The sequence below is a fragment of the Triturus cristatus genome, chromosome 7 (assembly GCF_964204655.1).
Source record: "Triturus cristatus chromosome 7, aTriCri1.1, whole genome shotgun sequence".
Lineage (NCBI taxonomy): Eukaryota > Metazoa > Chordata > Amphibia > Caudata > Salamandridae > Triturus > Triturus cristatus.
The window spans coordinates 1,110,607,514-1,110,619,714 of NC_140590.1; positions in this window are offsets into that span (position 1 = coordinate 1,110,607,514).

Genomic DNA, 12,201 nt, shown 5'->3' on the forward strand with positions numbered 1-12,201 from the left:
CAGCAGGATATCATCGGCATATAGCGAAATACGGTCCTCATGATCAGACGACCACCGAAGGCCCCGTATATCCGGGTGCCAACGTATCCACGCAGCCAACGGTTCAAGGGCGAGGGCAAACAACAGAGGCGACAGGGGGCAGCCCTGCTGGGTACCCCTACCAAGCTGAAACGGAGTAGATGCCCGTCCATTCACCACCACATTCGCTAGTGGCCCCTCGTACAACAACCGAATCCAACTCACAAAACCGCGACCGAAACCAAACTTGGCCAGCACGGCCCATAAATATGCCCACTCCATCGTGTCAAAGGCCATCGTGGCATCAAGAGATGCCACAACAGCCGGTTCACGCAGCGTGCCCGCCCTGGCGATGACGCCATGAAGACGCCTAAGGTTCAATGCTGTATTTCGGTGCGGGATAAAGCCAGATTGATCCGGGTGGACCAAATCGCCAAGTACCCTAATCAAACGGGTAGCCAGGAGTTTGGACAGAATTTTCGGCTCAGCGTTGAGGAGTGAAATGGGCCGATAGGAGGAGCATCTATCTCGGGGTTTACCCTCTTTATGTATGACCACGATCGATGCCAGACGCTGGTCCAACGGAAGGATCCCATCCCCCCGTGCCTCCAAAAACATGGCGCGCAGATGAGGGGCGACCCTATCCGGGAACAGTTTGTAGAGGTCGATCGGCAGTCCATTCGGTCCAGAGGCCTTACCCGAGTTCAACGCGCGAATCGCCCCCGCCACCTCGTCAACCGTGATGTCACCATCCAAATCGTCCCTATCTATGTCAGAGAGGCAGGGCAACTCGATATCTCGGAGGAGATCAGACGAGTCCTCGGGCGGCCTGTCCGACACAGAGGAATAAACCCTATGAAAATACTCAGCGAAACACTTCACAATCCCCTCAGGTTCCACGATCGCCTCTCCCCCCTCTCCAATCAACTCTGGCACCACTCTATTGACCCGTTCTTTCCTGTCCAACCACGCCAGGAGTTTCCCTGCCTTATCCCCAACGTCATACAGGTGGCCCTGTTGTTCCCTGCTGAGGGTCTTAGCGGCGTTCGTCACCAGGTCCCTATATTTCGCCTGCTTCAGGCAAAGCTCATGCAATGAGGACTCTGTAACCTCCTCCTCCATATCCCCCTCAAGGGCCGCAATCTCCTCCTCCACCTGCCGCACCTCGCCATCCCTCCGATTCTTGGCAGCCACCACAAGGGAAAGGGCTTCCCCCCGAAGCACGGTCTTAAAAGCTTCCCACAGCGACACCGCCGAGTCCACGGTTCCCAGATTGTCCTTAAAGTAATTATCTACCTTCTTTACCAGGGCGCTGCGCATCTTGGGGTCTCGGAAATACCATGGGTTGATGGGGGCCACCCTCCCTCCTCCCTCCCCCCTCCCGACCTAGATCCAGCCGGATCCACACTGGCGAGTGATCAGAGATACCGCGTGCCATGTGCCTCGCCTCGGATATCAACGAGGCATGTGCGGCCAGAGTGAGCAGGTAGTCAATCCTGGAGAGGCTACCATGCGCCCCGGAGTGAAACGTGTATTGACTCTGTGTGGGGTGCCGGAGCCTCCAGCAATCTATCAGACCAAATGTATCCAGGAAGTCTGGAAGCCATTTCTGAGCCCCCCCTGTGTCCCTGGGCGGGTATCTATCCAACAGTCCGGAACCCACAGCGTTGAAATCCCCTCCCACTACCAGCATTCCCCCCGGGAGAGTCAGCAAAGCCCTGCCCAGTTCAGCAAATGTGGAGGCCTGCAGGGCCGGCGGGACATAAACCGAAACCTAAACCAAAGTCCTTCCTTCCCACCGCCCCGCCACCGCCACAAACCTCCCCCTATCGTCAACAATGGTGGAGTCCACCTCAAAAGGCAGCGATGCTCTAACGAGGATGCCCACACCCCTGGACCCAGAAGAGAATCCCGAGTGTGCAATGAATTTATACCCCTTCCTATTCAGGGCATAGCACGTATTGCCTATGAGATGCGTCTCCTGCAGCAGGACAACGTCTGGCATTGAGCGTTTCAAAAATTGCAAGACAATCCCCCTCTTGATGCGATCCCCCAAACCATTAACATTCCAGCTTATAACACTTAAGCCTCTACCCCCCATCCTCAAACGGAAAGAGGCCCACCCCACACCCGAGGCGCCACCATGGAACAGCCCTGAGGATAATCATCATGCCTTGCAGAAATAAACCCCCCAACAACAAACTCAAAATCCCAAAAACTCCCCCCACCCTGCACCCCTGCTGCAGCTTAAAAAGCCCCCCCAACTTGCAGTGTGCCTGTCGCCCTACAAAAACAAAAATCTACAAAAAGTACCCTAAGGGAGGAAAAGAGCACCCCTCGTCCTCCCACAACCCTCCACAGTTACTGCACTCTGTTCAAATCTTCAAGTATGGTTAAATCAAGTCAGGTCGGCTTTGAGATATCAGCCCTGTCCATTCCGGCCACTGTCTCCATGCTCGGCTGTGTCGTCCCCGGTCCGTCGCCGGGGCAAAGCGTCCAGCCATTCGTCGGCCATAACAGGAGAGTCAAAAAAGAATGTCCGATCTTCATGCACCACCCGTAGTCTGGCGGGGAAAAGCATGGCATACTTCAGGTCCAGTTCCCGAAGTCTCCGCTTCACCCCCAGGAAGCTCTGTCTCTGTCTCTGCACATGCTGGGTGAAGTCTGGATAAAAATTCACCGACGCATTCTGGAAGGGGACTGGGCCCGTCACCCTCGAAGCTTGCAGGATAGCGTCCCGATCTCGAAAATGAAAGAGTCGGGCGACAATCGGCCGCGGCGGGGCACCCGCCTTGGGCCGCCCGCCCGGCACCCTATGGGCCCTTTCCACCGCAAAAAACTTTCCAAGGCCCTTAGGCTTAAGATGATTGAGGACCAAATCTTCCACAAGCAGGTCCGTCGAGGCCTCATCCGAGGACTCCGGGACCCCGATGACGCGCACGTTATTGCGCCTGGACCGGCTCTCGAAGTCCTCCAGCCGGCGGGCGGCGAGGTCACTCTCGGCCCTCAGCTTCCGGACCTCGTTCTGCAAATCCGCGACATCATCAGCGAGGCCCGTGGTCTTGTGGTCCAGGTTCTTAACTCGTTCGTTTGTCTTGCCCAAGTCCGAGCGGATCAAATTGACATCCACCAGGATGGCATCCACCTTATGCGCCAGGGCCTCGAATTGCCTCCCCATCGAGGTCTGCATCCCATCAAGCGCGCCCATGACATCCTGCAGGGATAGCTCCGGTGTCCCAGGCGAGTCCTCCTTCTGGGCATCCGGCGCCTGGCTCGGTCCACTCGGCGACGTTTTCAGGAGGGCGTAGCGGTCCATACTGTTGACTTGGGAATACGTTCCCCGCCTGGTGGACTTAGTCTTCAACCGATCCCCTTCTGCTTTGCCCGACATAATGGACTCCAGGCAGTCCAATGCAGTGAAGACCGCTCCCTCTCAGAGAGAGGAATAAGGAGTGAGCAGGTTCGCCTTGTGCTGCCAGAGTAGCCCGCCGAGCGTCTTTGGGGTTATAAAGCCACCCAGAGCTCTACAGTGTCCGGGCAGACAAAGGGAACGAAACCGAAAGTGAAAGAGCGAGGGCCTCCGTCCGACAGTTCACACCTCACCAGGCCGTTGTTGATCAACTAGGAGTCGGGCATCCTGCCAACTCTAGCCCCTGGCATCTCCGGGAGTTAGGCCGCAATCTTTCGCCCGTCGTAAGTCCGGTTCCCGATGGGCGATCCGACCGCGGATAGTATCAATCGCCTCCCTGACAACTCAGCAACACGGTGCCATGCATACCGTCAGGATTAGAGACAGGATAGTCGACGGAGGGCGCGAGGGTCTCGGGAGCTCTAAGCTCACGCGGCCATCTTGGTCAAGCGCTAGGCTCCTCCCCCTGGATCCACTTTTCTAACTGCATGGTAAGATGCTCGATTGCAGGCCAATAGTTCAAACGTATAACCTGTTCCTTATCTCTGTGCAAGTGTATGCCAAGATACTTGGTGGTGTCAGTTGCAAATCGCAAGGGGAGCTCTGTCTCATCTGCGGCAGCAGTGATAGGAAACATCACCAATTTGCCCCAATTTATTCGCAGCCCGGACACGGTTCAGAAGTGGCCAATCTCATCTATTAGAGGCTGCAAGTTGGCTCTGGGGTGTCTTATGAAAACCAGAATGTTGTCTGCATACATGGACATCAGAAGAGGTCCAGAGGGAAGCTGAAAGCCAAGAAACATATGTTGTTCTTGTAAGTGTCAAACCAAATGGTCCAAGGCCACTATAAAAAGCAATTTAGACAGTGGACAACCCTGCCGGATCCCATGTAAAATCAGAATCGGAGAAGAAAGGGAGCCATTTACCTGTAGCCTGCCAGTTGGTGATGAATAGAGCAACGCAATCAAAGCAATGAAGTTGCCTGGGATGCCCAACTTGTAGAGTGTAGCGGTTAAGAAAGGCCTCTCAAGAGATTCAAAAGCCTTCTCAGCATCCAGAAGGGCTATCACTGCAGGGGTACTAGGCTCTATTCAATTAATGACAGAGAAGTCGGTTCTTAAATTTATCAAAGTGGATCTATGCAGAATAGAACCTTTACTGTACTGGGGAGATGATTTGTTCCAAAAACAACGACAGCTTAGAGGATAACTTTTTGGCCAGGATTTTATTATCAAAGTTTATTAGTGAAATGGGGCAGTATGAGGAGCAGTTAGTGGGTTCCTTACCCGGTTTTAGTAGTAAGGAGATGGCCACCTCTCTCATGGAAGGAGAAAGTGTGCTGACCTCTAGGTCCTCTGCAAAGACCTCAAGGAGTTGTGGTGCTAGACTATCTTTGAATGTCTTATAAAATATCCCCAATAGTCCATTGAGGCCCAGTGCCTTAGCACTGGCAAAAGCATCTATAGTAAGCGTAATTTCCTCTACATTAAAGGGATTAGCCAGAAATTTGTGGTCTGCGTCCTGCCCAAACCAAGCGGATAAGCAATCCCCGTAGTTGAAGAGAGAAGGCTTTTGTAAGTTGGATAGGTATGTTAATGAATAGGTATAGGAACCAAGGCAATACATTCATTTTATTAAGGGTGATACCTCCAGCCATAGAAAAGGGCAACTGGATCCACTTTTCAAATTGCATGGTAAGATGCTCGATTGCAGGCCCATAGTTCAAACGTATACCCTGTTCCTTATCTCTGTGCAAGTGTATGCCAAGATACTTGGTGGTGTCAGCTGCCCATCCCCATTAGTCCATCGAGGCCCAGTGCCTTAGCACTGGCCAAAGCATCTATAGTAAGCGTAATTTCCTCTACAGTAAAGGGATTAGCCAGAAATTCTGCCTATCCAGTTGTAAGCCATACCATCGCGATCTCCTCTAGGTAAGCCAAGTGCTGAGAGAAATCCTTAAGGAGAGTGGTGTATAAATGGAGCGATAAAATGCAACCTGTTCCGCTATTATTTCTGTATCTTCTGTAGCTATGGAGTCGTCTGCACCTTTTATCGCTGCTATGTGTCCGGTTCCCCTAGGAGGCCTCCACCAGATGTGCCAGAGGTCTACCTGGGCGTTCACCCTCACCATACTGGTGAGCCTTGTAGAACTTGCCCAAAAGTTATGCCTATCAGCATGATCATTAAATTCCAAAATGATAGCTCTACGTTTGTTCTGAGCGTGTGGTGTGGGCAATATTGCCTCCAGTAGGGCTAGTTCTGTTTCGACTCAAGCAAGACTCCCACGGATCGAGTACAGGACACCTGCCTGCTTGGATATTCTAACGCCCCGGATATAAGCCATAAAGGCGTCCCACAGCGTTGCGTACTTGGCCACCGTACCGGTGTTCAGGGTAAAGTATTCAGTAATGGCCTCTTGCAATTCAGAATGTCACACCTCATCCAGAAATGCAGTAGCAGGAAAAGACCATCTGTGCTCCCACCCAGCTGAGTGTGGAATATGTAGATGAAGAATCACCGGGGCATGATCCGATAAAGTACGTGGCAATGTATCGATACCCCTGGTCCATTGGCATCCCTACCGATCTGCTAGCAAGTAATCTATGCTTGTTTGTGTAGAAATGTGGCACTGAGTGAAAGGTGTGTCTGGGGATATCGGGTGGTGTGTGTGCCAGAGAGTGCGCAAATCCAAGGAATGTATGAGGCCCTGCATCACTCAAAGGGAATGGGGTTTGGTGGTAGAGAGTGGATCAGAAGAATCATGATTGTGATCAAGTCAGAGGTTTAGGTCCCCACCAAGGAATATTGTGACGTAGTCGTACCAATTTAACATGACATGAAGGTTTCCAAAGATACCAAGTTCGTCCACGTGGGCGCATAAATATTGAGGAAGAGCACCGTCTTGCCCAGCAGTGTTCCCAGCATCAGCAAATATCTCCCCTGTGTGTCTGTTATAGTATCCTTTTGTGTAAACAGGAGGGAATGGTAGATAAGAAGACATACCCCTCGGGAATAAGTACTGTAACTTGCAAAGAATCTATGGGGTACCCAGGAGGAAGCAAAGGGGGTGGTCGCCTGTTAGGGGAGGTGAGTTTCTTGCAGGAATGCTATTTTGACATTATGTCTCTGGAGGTACACCAACACCAATTTACATTTCCTAGGATCATTGAGCCCCCGTACATTCCAAGTGATGAGGTTTACATCTACCGCATGGTCTATGACCATAACCCTGGATAGGGGAGTTTGTGCCTGCCACGCCTGTGTACATAGGCCAGAACGTGAGCAATGGAGGGAGGAAATCTATGAAGGGACATAGAGAAGGGGAAATACCAAGAACAACATTACAATAAATCAATAATCGACATACTGAGCAAAAACGTCAAAACCCACCCACCTCCCACACCTGGCCCTGTGAACATTGTCCCTCCCCAATTAACACGAGGAAAGGGACAAAATAGAAAACTCCAAAAGAATTTTGATTGGAATCGTCCGGAGGAGGCGGGCAATGCCTCGGACGTCTGATGCCCAAACTTTAAGCTACGTAAAGTTGCGGATTAGAGATATAGAAACTTTTCTAACTTCAAAGTAGAAACCGCCACAGGTTCAAAGTCACATTTCGGCATCTTATTTAGACAACTTAGCTGATAAACGATCATGAAAGCCAAGTCCTCATTCAGTAGTAAAGAGCTCTGCACTCGCGGCCAGCTACCTGTCTGGGGTGAATGTCCAGAGGACTGCGTAGGGTTCCCGCGAGCCGTACCTTGATGTTGCTTGCAAAAAGCCTGGGTATTAGTAGCATTCTCAAAGAAGCGGGGTTTACCGTCCACCATCACTCTTAATGTAGCTGGATAGAGCATAGCATGTTTGAGTCCCATTGTACGAAGTTTGTGCTTTGTTTCCAAGAATTTGCTTTGGGCCTCCTGTACCGCGACGGTATGATCGGGGTAAAAAGAAAGCACAGTCCCCTGGTATTATACAGGGAAGTTCTCACAGACCAATTGAAGAATTAATGGGGGATGGGAGCACACTGCCACACCTCCCAGCACAGTTTGCCCCTTAGCATTGTGGTAAATGCAGTTCACAGTGATTTCTTACTTGAATTTTAGCTGTAGTGGTTCACCAAAGTTGGTGCAGGTTAGTGCTGTGAATCTCCCATCCCCCATTTGTTTGAAAAGGCTCCCTTGAGCCACTGAGCTGACGAGCTCATGGCGATGCACCTGTGCGCCAGAGAGAGGTACTGAGACCTGAGAGACTATGGCAGCCTTTCCAGCAACCCCAGAAAGAATTTTCGTTTTTTATCTCTACTGAAGACGGATAATATCCAGAAACACATGTGTCTAGAGATTCACAGCACTAACCTGCACCAACTTTGGTGAACCACTACAGCTAAAATTCAAGTAAGAAATCACTGTAAACTGCATTTACCACAATGCTAAGGGGCGAACTGTGCTGGGAGGTGTGGCAGTGTGCTCCCATCCCCCATTTGTTTGAAAAGGCTCCCTTGAGCCACTGAGCTGACGAGCTCATGGCGATGCACCTGTGCGCCAGAGAGAAGTTCTGAGACCTGAGAGACTATGGTAGCCTTTCCAGCAACCCCAGAAAGAATTTTCGTTTGTTATCTCTACTGAAGACGGATAATATCCAGAAACACATGTGTCTAGAGATTCACAGCACTAACCTGCACCAACTTTGGTGAACCACTACAGCTAAAATTCAAGTAAGAAATCACTGTGAACTGCATTTACCACAATACTAAGGGGCGAACTGTGCTGGGAGGTGTGGCAGTGTGCTTCCATCCCCCATTTGTTTGAAAAGGCTCCCTTGAGCCACTGAGCTGACGAGCTCATGGCGATGCACCTGTGCGCCAGAGAGAAGTACTGAGACCTGAGAGACTATGGCAGCCTTTCCAGCAACCCCAGAAAGAATTTTCGTTTTTTATCTCTACTGAAGACGGATAATATCCAGAAACACATGTGTCTAGAGATTCACAGCACTAACCTGCACCAACTTTGGTGAACCACTACAGCTAAAATACAAGTAAGAAATCACTGTGAACTGCATTTACCACAATGCTAAGGGGCGAACTGTGCTGGGAGGTGTGGCAGTGTGCTCCCATCCCCCATTTGTTTGAAAAGGCTCCCTTGAGCCACTGAGCTGACGAGCTCATGGCGATGCACCTGTGCGCCAGAGAGAGGTACTGAGACCTGAGAGACTATGGCAGCCTTTCCAGCAACCCCAGAAAGAATTTTCGTTTTTTATCTCTACTGAAGACGGATAATATCCAGAAACACGTGTCTAGAGATTCACAGCACTGACCTGCACCAACTTTGGTGAACCACTACAGCTAAAATTCAAGTAAGAAATCACTGTGAACTGCATTTACCACAATGCTAAGGGGCGAACTGTGCTGGGAGGTGTGGCAGTGTGCTCCCATACCCCATTTGTTTGAAAAGGCTCCCTTGAGCCACTGAGCTGACGAGCTCATGGCAATGCACCTGTGCGCCAGAGAGAGGTATTGAAACCTGAGAGACTATGGCAGCCTTTCCAGCAACCCCAGAAAGAATTTTCATTTTTTATCTCTACTGAAGACGGATAATATCCAGAAACACATGTGTCTAGAGATTCACAGCACTAACCTGCACCAACTTTGGTGAACCACTACAGCTAAATTTCAAGTAAGACATCACTGTGAACTGCATTTACCACAATGCTAAGGGGCGAACTGTGCTGGGAGGTGTGGCAGTGTGCTCCCATTCCCCATTCAATTGAAGAATTATATCACAGTCCATATAATTGAGCAGGCGGGCTATGATGGAGCCTGGAGGGGCTCCTGGGGGGAGGCTGCGGGCCAAGGGAATGGTGTGTCCGCTTGTAGGAGAGTAGGATCTGCCTCTTATGTTGCCCCCACTTTTTTCTGATGTTAACACTGGTTTCTGGCTATAGTCTGGCTGGGACCCTGCTAATCAGGGCCCCAGCCTTTCTGTTCTCTCTAAACAAAATGGAGTGCATATTAGGTGCACTAGTGATTGGATACTGTGGTCCCTTGTGAGTCCCTAGAATATGGTACCTTAGGTACCAAGGGCATAGGAACTTCACATGCCTACCAGGGGTTGAAGCATGTATTATGCCACCCCTGGGAAGCAGACTAAATCTGACACCACAGGCCTGCTACTGCAGCCTGGGTGAGGTAGTGTTAGCACTCCTCACTGAGATATAGGTTCACTATATCTCTCCCTGCACACATATATAAAACTATCAGTCACCTGTGGTAAATATTTCTCCTTTACCGGGACTGAATTTGATACAGAAACATTATAAAATAGCTCAGTAAAATGAGAGGCAGAATCCGTGATATTAGAGTTTCGGAATGGGCTTTATTCCAATAAGCGATTATAATCGGATGCCTCAAGTTCCATCACCACGGGGGTTCAGGAAGTGAAGTACATACTTTATTGACAAGAAGTAACTTTTATAGTCCATACATTATAATGAAGTGAATATAGTAGGCGTAACAATTGATAAGGACATTGACGTTTGGTTTGCGTAACCGAAAATGGGTGTAATAATGAGTAAAAAGGAACATGATTGGTTGTGATGTCATGTATAGGTGGATCTATAAGATAATACTTGGCATGGATGCGCGCGCAGCAGTATGACGTGTAATTGACGTGTAACTAGGGGGTGACGGGGACTTGACATTTAGCTCTATATGTGGAGACAAGAAGTCTGGGAGGTCAAGTCAACCTAATCCCAAATCATATCTAACATCCTATGTTTAAAGAACTATGTTATCCATAAAAGAAGGACTCTCGGACAGAATCTATTCTATACTGACTGTGCGTGTACAAGCGTCTAAGTGTCTACACTGAATGCGAGGGGGTAGGAATATTCCATGGTAACAGGGCTATGAATTACTTGCATGAGGACAGAGAAGATGGGCCTTTTTGCTTGGTAACTGGAGGAATGTTTACTTAAACTACTAGGCAGGAATGCATCGGCTGAGGGGGAAGCAGATAATTCGAAGGTGAAATACAGTTCTTGGCAGAGAGTAAGCTGATGTCAGGCTTCGTGAGCCGCGCAGAGAATGAGACAAAGTTCAGGGTCACAGATGCAGGCTCGGGCTGGAGCTTTTAGAGGCAGAAGGCAAGAAGAGTTTGATGACAGAATCAGGGCCTACTTGCCTGGACTGAAAAATGGAGTAACTGAGCCATATAAAGCCGGTGGCCTTTCATATTTAAGAATAGAATATCCGGCCTATTCATGGCGGATCTGGCAGAGGACATGTTGACGGTGGGCATACATGTATTTGCGTCTTCATAACTGGAACTGGGGGGGACATATATGTACTTGTGATATACACATGGAACCGTTGGGGTCCAAGATAGGGGACATAACTGACCAGGAAAATCCATATTTCCACATTCCCTCCTTGTCCCCTACTTGCCCTTCAAGAGATATCAATCTTCATCAATCCATTGATCTGTTCATATAGCATCATTTGTTCTTCTTTCTTCTTCCGGGATCTTGAATGAAATCTTGGTGGTGGAATACACGATGTGGCACACAGACCACAGATCGCTGGTCCACATTGTAGACATAGACAGCAACTGAATAGTATGAGAAGGCCAATACCTAGGAAGGATAGAACTCTCCATCCCCAGGCTGATACCGCATTCCAAAACCAACTGGACCAAGTCCAAGTGCCTGGGTTCTGGTGTATCTGGCTTACAATCTTATGAAGGCGAGTGATGGCTTTATATACAGATGGCGAATTTTCTGGTATGAATACGCAACAGCTTGATCCGATGACCCTACAAGCTCCGCCCCTATCAGCCAGGATGACGTCAAGGACAAGACGATTTTGAAGCACAACAATCCGCATAGCAGACTGCTCTTTCGTTAAATTGCCTAAGGCGGAAATAGTCTCATTCACTACTGCTTCAAGGGTTCTAGTTAATCTACGTATCAGCTTACTATTAGTAACAGTACCTATATAGGGAAAGATGCCTTTATTAAAATCTACATACTTGTCCCATGCCGTCTCAGTGTAATCGATAATGGGGAGATCTCTCCGTTCTCTGTTGTGTACTAAATGAATATTTCTGTAATAATCAGGAGGAGCTAGGAAAACAGGTGGCAAAAGGAATGCAATGTAGCAGGTACCATCCCAATCTAGGGGTAGACGCATATATGCAGTCTGACCACATATAAAGTAGGAGTGGCGAGAAGCTCTGAATGAAGATTTTCCTTGATCACTGAATTCTACTATAGTAGTGCATTTACTATGGCCCATATGTATGGAACCAACCTTTCTTACACACAATTCACCTTTTGCTGGGAATACTGACATGGTGGGTAAGACTAGCTCAACTTCGGATACGACATTTAGAATCATGAGATTAGGTGTAAAATTACCTAATCCATACACTTCATTTTCTAGATCAGTTCCTGTTCTTTTGGGGCGACCCTCCTTGTCAGGGTAGCAGACTTTGAGTAAAACTAGGTTCAGGTTTCCCCATATCCAATGGTCTTGGTAAACTGCTGTGTCTGAGTCTATGGAATTAATTAAACTAAACCATGCTCCACAGGAGCCATTATGTGTGAATGAATGTGGAAAGAAAGGCAGGACTCCTTCATAATTCTGATAGGGAGGGAGTCGGCCACACACCCAACAATTGGTGGCATTACTAGTCTGATGGGAATGATGTAACATACTAATGAAAGTGTTATTGCGCAGCGCAAGTCTATAAGACAATTCATGCGGAGGTAAGT